Raw genomic sequence first — 16,169 nt, 5'->3', positions numbered from 1 at the left:
CAACACCACAGGTGCGTGCATGAAATTTTGGGGCGTAGCCTGTCGGCAGGGGGACGGGGCCTACAAACCCAGTCAGAGAAAAATAAAAGTCAAGCCCATTTTGTACATCCCCTTTTAAAACATTTTACACATATCAGCACTGACATCCCCCCCCCCCCCCCATTCTCTGCTGCCCCCATCTCCAATATTTTCACTGTGCCCTGAGCTGTCTCTTACCTCCTCCTCAGAGGCAGGAACTGTGCTGGGCATGCTGTGCAGTGGTGCTGCTGCTGCAGGTGGGTGTGCTGCTGGTGGGTGTGCGCAGCAGCTCCCCCGTGGCTATTATATTATGGCTGCGTACAGTGCTTCTGAGCATGTGCAGAAGCTGCTGTTTGAGCCTGAGAAAGGAACAGCACTGCGCGATCAGTGAGGTCTGATCGCGGAAGCCGCTGCAGCAATGTTTTTAAGGGCAATAAAGGAGGACACCTTTCGAGGGAGGACAACACTTACAAAAGAAGGACTGTCCTCCCTAAAGGAGCATGGTTGGTCAACTTAATTACATGGAACACGCATGTAGGGATGCCGCAGCTGCACATCACTGCCAGCTCTGTGTTATGCGGATATTAATAAACTGTGTCTTGTGAAGAACTTGACACTAAACTATGGATTTATCCATCAGACTGTCAGATAGATGGGAATAATGTGATGGATTATTAAGTAAATGAGAATTAGACAAATGCTATACATTTACTTACATATGAAAGATCTCTACAGTTAGTATGATTGATGAAACATATAATCATTGCATAAACCCTGTAATTGTATAAACCTATTGATTCAATGAACTTGCACTGTCAGAAACAGGCAAAGAATTGATTTAGGCAGAATCAGCATAAAACAATGACGCATAATGGAGTAATGGTATGGCGCAGCATTTCTGAACATTAGAATGGTTTACGTTTTTACATTTTTATTCTTTCAAGTATATAGTGAGTAAACCATTCATTAAAATACAAATATATCATATTAAAAAGGAATTAAATAATTTAAGGAATCTTGACTTGGAACAGAACTAGAAAGGATGTGAATATCATTAAATGATTGCTTGGAAAAGACCTCCCAGCATAATATGGACGCTGGCTTCCCGATAGAGGGAATCCCAGCAGGGGTCCAGCAGGTATACTTATCTAACTTCCTGCCCTCGCCTCAGCCCTAACCTTCCTACCCTGCACCCTAGCCCTAAACCGCCGTCAGCCTAACCCTGTTCATCCACACTAGCGCCTATCCCTAACCTTCCTACCCTGCACCCTATCCCTAACCTCCTGGCAGCCTAACCCTGTTTATCCCCATTAGCGCCTATTCCTAACCTTCCCACCCTGCAACCTAGCCCTTACCCACCTCAGCCTAACCCTGTTCATCCACATCAGCGCCTATCCCTAACCTTCCTACCCTGCACCCTATCCCTAACCCGCCGTCAGCCTAACCCTGTTCATCCCAATTAGCGCCTATTCCTAACCCTCCTACCCTGCTCCCTAACCCCCCCAGCAGCCTAACCCTGTTTATGCCCATTAGCGCCTATCCCTAACCCTCCTACCCTGCTCCCTAGCCCTAACCTCCTGGCAGCCTAACCTTGTTTATCCCCATTAGCACCTATCGCTAACTTTCCTAGCCTACACCCTAGCCCTAACCCCCTGACAGCCTAACCCTGTTTATCCCCATTAGCGCCTATCCCTAATCTTCCTAACCTGCTCCCTAGCCCTAACCCCCCCGGCAGCCTAACTCTGTTCATCCCCATTAGTGCCTATCCCTAACCCTCCTACCCTACACCCTAGCTCTATCCCCCCGGCAGCCTAACCCTGTTCATCCCCATTAGCGCCTATCCCTAACCTTCCTACCCTGCACCCTAGCCCTAACCCGCCAGCAGCCTAACCTTGTTCATCACCATTAGCGCCTATTCCTAACCTTCCTACCCTGCAACCTAGCTCTATCCCCCCAGCAGCCTAACCCTGTTTATCCACATTAGTGCCTATCCCTAACCTTCCTACCCTGCACCCTAGCCCTAATCCGCCGGCAGCCTAACCTTGTTCATCACCATTAGTGCCTGTCCCTAACATTCCTACCCCACACCCTACCCCTAGCAACCCCCCAGCAGCCTAATCCTGTTCATCCCCATTAGTGCGTATCACTAACCTTCCTACCCTGCATCTTAGCCCTAACTCGCCAGCAGCCTAACCCTGTTTATCCCCGATAGCGCCTATTCCTGACCTTCCTTCCCTGCAACCTAGTCCTAACCTCCTCCCCCCCAGCAGCCTAACCCTGTTCATCCCCGTTAGCGCCTATCTCTAACGTTGCTACCCTGCACCCTAGCCCTAACCCACCAGCAGCCTAACCCTGTTCATCCCTGTTAGCGCCCATCACTTACCTTCCTACACTACAATCTACCCCTACCCCTGGCAGCCTAACCCTGTTCATCCCCATTAGCACCTATCCCTAACCTTCCTACCCCACACGCTAGCCCTAACCCATCGGCAGCCTAATCCTGTTCATCCCCGTTAGCGCCTATCCCTAACCTTCCTACCCTACACCCTAACCCCCCCTGCAGCCTAACCCTGTTCATCCCCGTTAGCGCCTATCCCTAACGTTGCTACGCTGCAGTCTAACTTCCCCCCCATTCTAAGTGCATAACAGTAAACCTCTCTCCCCAAAGCCTAAACTTCACACCTCCACCCCCACCCCTGGCATAACTCTAATTCACCATGCATACTTATGATCAGGGTGGTGGCAGTCCATATTCCAGTGTCGGCAGCCTCATTGATGTTGGGGTTCTGGTGCCAATCTTCTGCCTGCAAGTTGGGTTGCTGGCATCGATATTCTGACTGCTGGCATCCTGACAATAGGGATGTTCACTGCATCCAGTTGTGGGAAGTAAGAGACTCTGATTGGAATATACTAAAGACCTCTTGGTATGTTGCATGAGAGGAGTTCTAGCTGGAGGCCTTTCGGAATGATGCAGGAAGTAAGCATGTGATTGGAATATACTGTACTAGATACCTGTTTCAATTATGCAAATAAGAGTCATAGATTTGAATATATTAAAGATCTATTGAATGTTTTAGCTATCAATTAGCAATTTGTGAATATAATTTTTTGGGGTGGGGTGTTTGCCAAATCAACAGCTGCCTACATTCTCCTAGATCCTGCACCTTCTGAGAGCCAAGCAAAATCATCACAGTCAAATATGATCATCTTCTTCACAGATTTGCCAATACTAAATCTATGGGATCATTATTTATTAGGCCTCACATTAGGACAAAGGCCTGATGTCATATAGAATGTTGCAGCATGAATGGGCAGCAAATTTCAGTCTGTGTTTGCTTTAACCAAGAAATGTATCTCCTAGTATTTAAAATCAAATACATGATCTCGTGTTGAATATTTTCATTGAATGCAGTTTTTGTACTATGGTGCCCTCCAATTTATATGTTTCTCCCACTAGTCTAATTAAAAATGCATAGTTTTCTTTGATGGCATTGACAGGAGCTTGGCCAGTCTGAATCACACAAGCATGACTACTGTAGAGGTGATCAGCATGGGTTCTTTGTCTTGACATACCTGTTGGATCCATCACACACAATTTGTTATAATGACTATTTACTCCTCTGCAAGGAACAAAAAAAAATACAGAAAAATCATCAATTTCATTGAGATTTTGCTTATAAGAAATGCATATAATTTCACAATTTCTATTTCACCCCCGTAATTACACTACTTTTTATTGGCAATGTCCACCCATATTACAGACTTTCTTTGGTTCTCACTTTATCAAATTGGGATTTTCCAAAAATATATTTTTTTATTTGGTTTTACATTTTTGTGGTTATGTTTACTAAATGGCTGCACAATCTCATTATTAAGACGTTTCAAAACCTACTAAACAGTATAGGACACTATAATGTAGCCACTAGGAATGGCAATCCTGGGGCATTTTTTCAATCCCAGGAATCGGGATTGAAAAATGCTCAATCCCAGGATTCCCGGGCTTGGCATCCCTAAAAGAAAAACGCCCTCTTCCCCTGTCTCCCACATTAACTTGAGGCGTTGGACAGCTGAACTTCTGAAGTGGAGCCAGGAGCGGGATGCGGGAGGGTTCCATCGGTTATGTGCGGCCTGTGCAGCGGAACCTATGACCTAATCACAATGCGCAGGCCACATTTCGGGGTCGGGAACAGCCGGGCAGCATCTGAGCAAGTGCTCAGATGCTGCCCGGCATTAGAATGCGCATGCTAAGTATTTCCCTTTCACTTGTAGTGTTGGGCTGATAACAAATAAAAAAGCGATGGCAAGTGTCATTATCAATGCTGAATGACCATAGGTATGTCACCCAGCAAGGGATCCAGCAGACTCTCTGGACACCATATTAAATGTAATCAACTTCATCCCAAGATGGCATTCGTTAATGGAAAAAAGCTTTGCTTCACGTTGCTTGATACATTGAAGACATTTGCAGTTCAAAATGAGCATTATCATTTATAATATTGCTTTAGTATGTATGGGGCTTAAGGCTAAATTAAGGTGCCCATACACTAGTAAGATTTATCTTCAGATCTGGCTGGTTGGAACAAAAACATGGTTATGGATGAATGACAGTTTGTCTGTTTTACAGCATTTCCAAGCAAATAGTAAACTGTCATTTGCTCTCATCCATAACCAGGTTTTTGTTCCAACCAGCCAGATCTGAAGATAAATCTACGCGTGTATGGCCACCTTAAAGCTCAGTGTGTCAATAAACCAATCAACATGTGTAATAATGATGTATTTTCCTTTTGTTGAAAGCTGTCTGAACACTATATAAGGAGGTGGCTCTTCTGTATCTTGCATCACTGTGGGAAAAGGGAGGAGAGAGAAGCCTAAAATATAAGTTGACGTTGGCACTATATTCTGGCACTTACAGTATACGGTGATACAGTAGTTGGTGAGCCACAACTTTGTCATCTTTGACAGGGAACATGAAAATTCCGCATTGACGAAGCCGGACCCAGTCTGGATCTCAGGTGTATAGTCAGGCGGCGGGTAAGTTCAGGATCATGACAATAAACTGTACTCCTGCTAAAGCTGAAAACTGGTACAGCTAAGGTAGCAAATAGGCAGAGGCCTGGTATCATCTGAAACTGATGTCAGAGAACGACATTGCTGAAGGCAACTTCCTGGTCCTGGAGCTAAACTTTAAAACCCTTTGCCTTGCACTGATTGGAAGGGAGTACAACAGGGACACTGCAGTTCATGGCGTGGACTCAGGGAGCTACAGTCTGAATTAACAGGTGACAGAACACAGAACAGGCCACGAAGGGTTACAGATGATCTAGCGTCAGCCTGGATTCTCCTCAGGTGCGCAATCAATGAGCCAGCAATGCACAGACTAATTGGGAGCATGAATACAGACAGAACTGAGTCAGACTGAGACTAAGAAACAGCAGAATAACAAGTCAGGTAAGCTTGAATAAGCAGATTTGTGACACTATACAAATACTCTTATAAATAGTTTATATTTTCTTTAGTACCCTTACAAACAAATATAGTTTTATATTCTCTTTAGATAATTGGTCACTATGGGGGAAATTTGCTAAGATGGGAGTTCTATAGAAGATGGGATTGCCCAAAGCATCCAATTACATTCTATCTATAAAGTTCTAGACGGTGCTAAATAAATAAGAAGTACAATCCAATTGGTTGCTATGGGCAACACCCCATCTTCAATAGAACTCCCATCTTAGTAAATTTAGAGAAAAAAACAAACCATAAAATAGTATGCCTGTCATTGCAATCAATATTCACATTACCTACAGTATCCACTCCACGCAGTTCCCATACTGTTTAATCTACAGCAAAATTGTTAATTCATTGTCTTAACGCATCAAGAGACTTTAGAGGATTGACTTCGTGGGAAAATACGAAATGCATTATTTAATCAATATATTACAAGGCAAAATGGATTTGAAAGATACAAAGGATTTTCTGCTCAATAATGGCTTAACTCTTCAAAAGGAATATAGTCAAACAAAAATCTAAATTGACTAGAAATAGCCGAAATGGACAGTTTCCTTTTTGACTTATACACTGGCACTTGGGTATTGAATATTTATTTATAGTTTAAAGCGAGAGTGCAGAAATGCTCGTTGACAGCTGAGATTATTGTTGACAGACTGTAATTAACAAATATGTGCAATGATGGATTCTCAATCAATGGCGCAAAAAGCTGCGTGGAACTATAGTCCCGATTGAAACGTAAAAAGCGGAGGATTATCGTTGCTTCAAGCTGGATATGCTGTTTTCCATTGCGCGGCTGAGTAAGTCTCTGGCTACTCGGGCCTAGGGGCGGTACCTATGACAGGCGGCAGGCTGCCTATGACCATGCCGAGGGGGCAGCATCGAGTGACGAGCGGAGCCAATCAGGAGCCAGATGCTGCCGCCCTATCAGAAGGTGCATTCCTATCGGGCAGCAGGAAGTGTGAGCAGCGCTGTGTGCGCCACTGTGTACAGGGCTGCTGAGAGGGGGGGGGGGGAGCAGGTACAGTTTACCCAGGCCCAAACCTGTAAGGGGGACCTGGGTCTGGACACACACACACAGTTTTTGTTTAAATTTGGTGGCAAATGTGCCGAGTCTGAGAGCACCAGAGCTGTGTAGCAGTGGCAAAGGGAGCACGTACATGAGCTGGCGTGGGGGCATGTTAACCCCTGGCAGAGCATGTAACTCCAGGAAGAGCATGTAAACCCATGGCAACAAGCATGTTAACCCCTGGCAGAGCATGTTAACCCCTGGCATCAAGCATGAAACCCATAGCAACGAGCATTTAGGTAAGTGGAACTTATGTAGCATAACATGTGTGGCATCTCTTATATATTTAGCCAGATCTGTCACTCATTCCCTGTGTGTATAATGCTGGGCGGGGTTACAAGAGTGATCAACAGCGTTATGCACACATAGTTTCTGCCTTAGGACACCCTCCACCCCCCCGGGCCCAGCGTTATATACAAACCCGCCCCCCCTGGGGAAAAGACCAGCATTATACACATCCCCACCCCCTTGGAAAACACCTCCCCCGGCCCAGCCAGGGCTACAGCACCACCCACCATTATACCCCACAGCAGCCAACAGGTGAGTGGGTCTGCCGGCCCACCCCAACCCCACTCGTGCAGGTCTGCCTGAGTGCCCCCCCCGGATCAGCAGGTCTGCACCGCCCCAACCCAGGAACAGCAGGTCTGCCCGCACAACCCCCCACACGAGCAGGGGGTCTGCCCACACAACCCCCGTTGTCTGCTGATGCTGCTGATCCAGCGCACGGGGGGGGTGCAGGCATACCCGCTGCTCCGACTGCTCCGGGGAGTTGCAGGCATACCCGCTGCTCCAGCGAGGGGGGGGTGCTTGCAGACCCGCCATTCTGGGGGGGTTGCGGCCAGACCCGATGCTCCGGGGGTGGGGGGTGCGGGCTTAGCCCCTTACGCTGGTGTGAAGAGCGCGCGGAGGGCGCGATGAATCACCTAGTTATATGTAATAGGCATTACAGTGTGTTGCATAATATGTAATGAGCATTATGGTGCATGGAATAACGTGTAATTGGCATTACGGAATGTGGTAAAATATGTAATAGGTATTATGGTGTATGGCATAATGTATACTGGGCATTATGACATGTAGTATAATATGTAATGGGTGTGTGACAGGTGTAATAGGCATTATGGCATACATTTTTGGTGCGTGCCTTTGGGGCGCACTGTCCCTGTATAGGCCTTGGAGGCAGTGGCAGAACAACAGGTCAGCAGACCTCGCAACGGCTTGGGAGAGACAGCACCGGCAGAGTGCATGGAGTGCTGTCCGTGGGGGCCCCGGGAAACTGTTTTCCCAGGGCTCAGGATTTCTCTTGGTGGCTCTGACTGTGTATGTGGCATAACATGTGTGGCATCTCTTATATATTTCGCCAGATCTGTCACTCAGCCCCTGTGTGTATAATGCTGGGCGTGGTTACAAGAGTGATCGACAGCATTATACACACATAGTTTCTGCCTTAGGACACCCTCCACCCCCCCGGGCCCAACGTTATATACAAACCCGCCCCCCTGGGGAAAAGACCAGCGTTATACACATCCCCACCACCTTGGAAAACGCCTCCCCCGGCCCAGCCAGGGCTACAGCACCACCCACCATTATACCCCACAGCAGCCAACAGGTGAGCGGGTCCCCAACCCCACTCGTGCAGGTCTGCCTGAGTGCCCCCCCCACCCCCATAGCAGCAGGTCTGCCCGCATCCTCCCCCCCAGATCAGCAGGTCTGCACCGCCCCAACCCAGGAACAGCAGGTCTGCCGGCACAACCCCCCACGCGAGCAGGGGGTCTGCCTGCACAACCCCCGTTGTCTGCTGACGCCGCTGATCCAGCGCACGGGGGGGGGGGTGCATGCATACCCGCTGCTCCGACTGCTCCGGGTAGTGCTCCGGGGAGCTCTGTCCGTGGGGGATCCCGGGAAACTGTTTTCCCAGGGCCCAGGATTTCTCTTGGCGGCTCTGACTGTGTAACAGGAGGAGGCATAGGATAGGGGGTGATTCCCCCCCCCCCCCCCCTAGAAGGCATTCGATTCCTCCTTGCTGGAAGATGGGTCCACCATGTCTGTGGGCGGCAGAGGGTCGAGTGGTGGTGGGGAGGGGGCTGTGCAGCCTGGTAATCCTGGCAGCTCGTCGAATCAGGCTGCAGCAGCAGAGTGCATACTGGGCATCGGCTTTCTCCTTCCCTGCACTCCTACTGGAGAAAGCGAGTGGGGAGAGACACAATGCCTGCCACTGGGGGCTGTCCCATCCCTGGCTGTAATCTGCTCATGTGCAGATGGTGCCCCTGATCTGTGTGAAGTGTACCAGCCAATGGGACCTAGGGGGCAAAGTCCGGGTGACCGGGCAGCAGGTGCCCACAGGGGGCAGGGTGTAAGGAGAGTGCCCAGAAAGTAGGGATAATTATCCAGGTGACAATGTATTCAGGGAGCAGAGAAAGGGATCAGGTTGCAAAATGGTGTCCAGAAATTAGGGACAATCATTAGGGAACACAGGAAGACTGACCAGGGTGCCCAAAAAGTAGGGACAATCATTAAGGGACACTGTATACAAGGAATGCTGAAACCAGCACCAGGCTCCAACAGCCCGCGGTGTCATGCCACAACCGGGGGACTCTTTTTACATAAGGTCCCCCCGGCCATACCATAAGCACCGTGGCTGGTCAGCCTTGGACGGGGTACTTGGGGGAGTGGGGACCCCCCAATGAAGACCTCCACCCAGGCTACACCTGGGGAGGTCTGCTGGTACTTGTAGTTCACCTGTATAAAGCAATGTTATGTATAAATTATTTAACCCTATCAGGCCGGCGTCCAAAGGCCAGGGATGCCGGTGAGAGCCCCGGGCTTCAGCCCTGGATGGGTGAAGCCTGGGGGGGGTCCCTTTATTGGGGGGGTCCCCACTCCCCCAGGTCCCCCCTCCAAGGCTAACCAGCAATGGTGCTCATAGTATGGCCGGGGGACCTTATGTAAAAAGTGTCCCCAGCTGTGGCATGACACTGCTGTCTGTTGGAGCCTGGTGCTGGTTTCAAAATACGGGGACCCCCAGATTTTTGTCCCCCGTATTTTCGAACCAGGTCCGGCTCAATGAGCCCCGGGGCTGGTTATGTTCAGGAGGGGGGGACCCCACTGCGTTTTTGTTTTTTACACAAAATCGTGGGTTGTAAGGAGTAGCAAGGCAGTGCAGTAAATTGCACTCCGGTTAATCACAAAATCGCACATGACCAGCTCCGGAAATCGCACATTTATGTGTCATAAAATCGCACCATATCGCACATTATTGCACAAAATCAATTTTTTTGGGCTGAGAATTCGCATCCCATTAAATAATCAAATTGTTTAAAAAAAGTGCTTTTAAAAAATGCGATTTAGTACGATTTCGGAAAGTGCGATTTTTTCGCATCTCATTAAATCCCACCCATAGTTTCTCTGCAACTTTAGCAGAAGTTTCAAGCTCAGAAAATTTCAAACACAAACGTTTAGTAAATATCCCCCTCAGAATCTTAATAGTGTCATGATATCTATATTGCTAGACAAAAATCAATACTAGTTGTAAAATTTAACTGAGAACATAAAATGATTTAACAGATTGGAGAAATAAATGTATCAAATAGGTTTTATTAACATATTGTGAAATAGATAAGTACTGTGGGCATATATTGTGAACTGTCTTCTTTATGAGGACTAAAATGGCCACCATAAAAACTAAAAGTTTCCATAAAGCAGGTCTGATTCCTGAGCGGGATCTAATTTCCTACTCACATCCTGTAATACACCAATCGATATACCTTTAATAGGATGATGTAAAAGTAAACGTGTGAAAAACATTGTAAGGTAATGATGCATAGCGATAGATAATGAAACACCACTCCGGCATTATTTTACGTTATCAGTTTAACTATGGGCCTGATTCAGTACCACCTGCTAAGCAGCTTTAAGCTGCCCGGCTGAATGTAGCATGCGCTTACACATCCATTTGCATGCAAGTGTACAGGGAAAAATCATTTGGTGGTCGCGACCATCGAATGATTTTTTTCCCTCCGTTTGCAAATAAAAGTCGTTCTAGGCTGACTTTTATTAACGAAGACCTGGCCGAAGATGGGGCGGACATATTTGTGCATGCACCGTCCCCAAAACATCGGAACAGGGTCAAATCTGCTTCATTGCTAATTAAGCACAATCACAGGGGCGGTTTGTAGATCGGTGACAGAACTGGGATCTACAACCTGGTAGGGACATAAAGTACGATGCTGTATTCATTCAGAAAAATGAATAAATGAAAGGGGGTTATTCAGACCCGATCATATGGCTGCGAATGCGCAGGCTGTGAGATTATCGATAGACTGGGAATGCGTATGGCTTGTAGTACGCATGCACAAGACCTTCCTGCGATAACATCCTGGTCATGTTTTTTTATCGCTGGCCGTACACAAGTTGTTTGACAGGAAGCCGGCATTTGCAGGGCCGGTGCAAGGCACCGGAGCGCCCCAGGCGAGTCGGGGTTGGGGCGCCCCGGTGCCGGGGGGAGGGAGGGGGGGTACCTGTTAAAAAAATTGCTGTCCCTGCAGTGCTGGGGCGGTCAGGGGTGTCCGTGCCGTAGGGGTACCTGCAGCGCCGTCATGTGTATAAAGCTGGCTGCAGCCGGCGGGGTCCCTGTAGTGAATAGCAAATAACTAGCGCTTCCCGCGCGGCCGCGCGCATAGCGCTAGTTATTTGCTATTCACTACAGGGACCCCGCCGGCCGCAGCCAGCTTTATACACATGACGGTGCCACAGGTACCCCTACGGCACGGACACCCCTGACCGCCCCAGCACTGCCGGGGCAGCAATTTTTTTACACAGTTCGCTGGGGGTGAGGGGCGAACTGCCGCCCTCCAGGTGCCTAGAGCTGCCTAGTGGTGGCGCCGGCACTGGGCATTTGTGGGTGGTAACCGCCCTTTTCTGGGAGTGTCAGGCAAAACTCAACCTGATTGCAGGGAACTGAAATTTAGCAGGCCAGTGATCAGGTCTGAATCGCCCTCATAGTACTGTTTTCCGGTCCCCCCGCATGTGCAAGTGTTCAAGAATTATTTTCAAGAAATATATTAATTAGCTGTAAAAATAAACAATGATGAGAGTGGAGGGTTGCTGCAATTATCCTTTTCTGCATTGCGCCATTAACTCTTACGGCGGGATGTACTAAAGGGAAAATGCGGTAAAACGGGGGTTTTACCGCATTTTCCTATTTACCATTAGCTGTCCGCCCCGTCTCCGCTGGCAGGGTATCACCACCCTCTGGGTGTCTCCTCCTCCCCCAGCAGGTGTCACAGCCGGGAGGACATCTGGCTGCAGGGGGAGGAGGAGACGCAGGGGGCCACTACAGCAGCCGGATGTGACGGAGACCCCCGCACACAACATTACAGGTATCGCGGGGGTCTCCGTCACCGCAACCCGATGCTAGCCGCATATGTTAGTGCATATGCTGCAGCATCGCGGCGGCTGTCAGGCAAAGGGCGGCGATGTATATTAATACATCCCGCCCTTACTCTTAAAATTCAGTATGCATGTTATTTAATAAAGGCTAAACGTTGGTAACTGACTCCTTTAATACTGAGAAATCACCTTCCAGCTGTCATATTAAATTAAAGAAACGTTAATAAATTAGTTTAGAAACAATGGTTACGGGCATGGAGCTAGGAATGGGAATTCTGATTCTGAGGTTCTGCCAGTGACGGTGGTAGTCAGTGGAGACAAAGGGGCTGATTCTCGTTCACTCGATGGTCGGGGTTTGCGCATGCGCATTTCTCCGCATGTGCAAACCACAAATTTGAGCGGTACGGCTGGAGAGGAAAAGAAAGCAGGGTCCGGGGGAGCTGCAGGCGGAATAGCAGCAGGAGAGCAGGGTCCAGGGTACCGGCAGGCTGGGAGCGGGGACCGGAGAGCAGGGTCCGGGGTAGTGGCGGGCGGAGGGAGAACAGGAAAAAAAATCTATTCTAAAGACTGGGCGGCCGCTAATTGGCTGAGCTCTCAGCCAATCAGTGGCCGCCCAGTCTTTTAAATAGGATTTTTCTATTCTCACCCTGCTCGCCGCTACCCTGGATCATACTCTCTGGTCCCCGCTCTCCGCCTGCCACTACCCCGGACCCTGCTCTCCTGCCGCTACCCCACCTGCAGCTCCCCTGGGTTACATGTGATAAATTGCATCCAATTTATCACATGTAAAAAATGGCACATCAAGTGCCAAATCTTATCAAGCTCTCTTGGGGAGCTGCCGGGGGAGTTCAGGGGAAGTTAGCACAAGTCGGCCTAATGCATGGGGGCCTTGAGATGTTCTTTGTATTGCATGATGGTCAAAAGTTGGTGGGGGAGGAAGTATTTTATGATAGTCTCTGGGATGCTCTGTGCATTGCAAAGTGGTAACTGGGGTGATTTGTGTATTGTTTTGCATTTTAAAAGTGTAGGAAACATTTATTTCACCCCACCAACAAGATGCCTCTTAAATTCCTGACCCAGCCCTTTTCACAAGGCTAATGAATTTTCACACCATTAATCAGAATCACCGATGTTATCTCTCACACGGTAGACTGAAAACAATAAGTTCTGGATTCAATTAGCCACGGTGTTTACCATGGACTTGTAGCTACAGGTTTTAATGTTAGAAGCTCTTCAATCACAATCCCATTTTGCAGACACGTTAACCCAAAGATTCCAGGTTAAGTGCCCAAAGCTATGGGATAACGAGCTCGCAGCGGCTGCCATAAGGCCTTACGGCAAATTTCTGTTTGCACCACAGGAGGGTTTGAACAGAAAGCCCCAGTAAGTGCAGACTGCACTACAAGTAATTGAATCCAGCCCTAAGTCAGCCCAGAACAAACCTTTATCCATATCTATTTATGGCAATTGCTTCCATTTTATTAAGAAAGCAGTAGACAATAATACCGAGCTTTGTACTGTGTCTGTTCATGCCCAGTTAGACTGTTATGACTTTGAACGAGTTCTTACAGAGCTTATTTGTGGTGGTTACCTCTCAGGTACTTTCTATAGTTAAAAGCAGCAGCAACTGCCTCATATACAGTATAAAACATCAGAGGACCATAAATCTGTATTTAAGTCATCATGATTTATTAATATCGATTAAATTCTCAACAGAACAAAATGTACGGATGACAGCTCTACCTGCTAAGTGTGTACGCGTTACCGTGGTTTGTTGCCAAGGTTACTAGGAGTAGCCGCTACTGCTGTACTCGGGTCCATGCAGATTCTCTGCCGGCCTTTGATAACAGCGTGGACGCTACTGACGGTTCCTATGGGTGGTACAGGCGCCACTAGGGTAGCCAATCCCGGGATCGGCGTGATCTCGGGATTTGGCCCCAAAAACACTGGGGTTTCCAATCCCGGGATGTGCATGCTAATGTGCATGTCTAATGCTGGGCAGCATCTTAACACTCAACCAGACGCTGCCCGCCAGTTCCTGATGCCCGGCCTGTGGCTGTGCGCAGCGTAGCGGTCAGAGGTCACGCTGCGCAGGCTGAACAGTCGATCCGCTGACCTGCCCAAAGACTTGCTTCCTGTGCTTGCTCAAGCCGCCCACCATCCCACAGCGACACACCTGGCTCTGCCAGCCTCACACATGTGCCTGCCATCACTACTCCCGACCCAGCCAAAACATTTTTTTTTATTATGAAAGCCAATCCCGGGATCCTGGGAATCCCAGGATTGAGCATTTTTCAATCCCGATTTCCAGTATTGAAAAAATGCCCCGGGATTGGCTTCCCTAGGCGCGACCAATGATATCATCTCTTGGCGGTTACACACCTGGTCCCGGCACCTGTGCTTCTCGGCACAGATAGGCGAGTCATGAGTGATTATCCTTTATTTTTAAGGTGTGCACAAGTACTGGTATGTTTGTATGCTCTTTGTCCTCCTGACGGGGCGTCAGGCCCCAAAACAGTGAGGTGATTAAAAGCTATTGAAAATATTGATGCAGTGCTGTGCATCAATATTAATAATATAGAGCAAGGCACTCCCCATAAGTAAGTAAATGTCAGGTGCGCTCTGTTAGCAGGAGACTCACGTCTACACAGCAGGTCACAATGGATACAAAAGTCAGCAGTGGCGGGACTCAGCCCATAAATATGACACGGAGTCAATATCCTGTTTGTCAATGTTTCAATGTTCTCTCACGTCCTGATGTCCTAACAAAATTGTGAGAGAACATTGAAATGTTGACAAATAGGATATTGACTCGGTGTCATATTTATGGGCTGATTCCCACCACTGCTGACTTTTGTATGTATATGGCTAAATACTCTGCACCTCTGAGGTGAAGTACTGCCAGTGACCACTAGAGGCCACTCGATGGACCAAATTACTCCTCAACAGAAAGTGATCTGATTTATAGTTGCTGGATATGGAGAGAGAGGGAGCCGTGAAGACAGAGATTGACGGTAGGGGCACATAGGGACTAAGCCATCTTTTTGATGGGCTTTTAACTAGTATATATAATGCATATTATCTTCGCACAATATACAGCTGCAAAACTTTATGTCAAATCTACATATACATTAAAGTAAACAGGAGTGGAAAAATAAATGATATACTGTACAAGGTGGCTATGATTAGTCAGAGAACCTTTTGTGTTTAATCTTTATATATCTTTACAGATATTTCCTCTTATAGCTGTGCTGCATTCTGTATGATAACCACAGAATAGCGGGTCACATGTGTACGCACTCTCCTGCTATGCATACAGTACTACGTATCACGGTCACAGCACAGGATGCTTCCCTACATAGCCAAGTGTGCTGATCTTGTGCTAGGTACAGTAGTTAGGTGTCCTTTTGTGTCATTATGTTAATAAGAACAGGGTCATAATTTATGTTGATGAATTAAGTCAAGTTGGATTTAGACCATTAGATTGCGCTGACATCCTGTGACATTAGCTGCCTGCCCCAAGCAGGCATCGACACGCTTGCGTTTGCAGTGGAACACCTAGCGTTTTTATGGACTCAAGCATAAAAAGCTGGGCATTCCCCTGCTCCCTGCACCACGAAGAGAGAGACGGTGAGACAGCACCACAGAGAGAGAGATAGAGAGAGGTGGGGAGACAGCATCATGGAGAGAGAGGCGGAGAGACAGCACCACAGAGAGACAGAGGTGGGGAGATAGCATCATGGAGAGAGAGGTGGAGAGACAGCCCCATGAAGCGAGAGACGAGGAGAGAGGGGGCGGCACATGAAAGTCTATGTCAAAGCACAAATGAAGCATTAAGTCAAAGGAATTGTCTGTAGACCGCTGAGACAAGGTTTTTTTGAGGCACAACTCTAGAGAAGGGTACAGAAAAATGTCTGCTGCTTTGAAGGTCTCCATGAGCACAGTGGCCTCCATCATCTGTAAATGACCCTAGTCAGTGAGGTGACCAAGAACCCTATGGTCACTCTGTCAGAGCTACATTATTCCTCTGTGTAGAGAGGAGAACCTTCCAGAACGACAACCATCTCAGCAGCAATCCATCAATCAGGCCTGTATGGTGGCCAGACATCATGTTTGGAGGAAAGAAAATCATCAGGACAATACCACCCCTACACTGAAGCATGGTAATGGCAGCATCATGCTGCAAGGA

This window comes from Crinia signifera, chromosome 12, assembly GCF_055691185.1.
Source record: "Crinia signifera chromosome 12, ASM5569118v1, whole genome shotgun sequence".
NCBI classification, from domain to species: Eukaryota; Metazoa; Chordata; class Amphibia; order Anura; family Myobatrachidae; genus Crinia; species Crinia signifera.
This window is presented reverse-complemented; position numbering follows the sequence as displayed.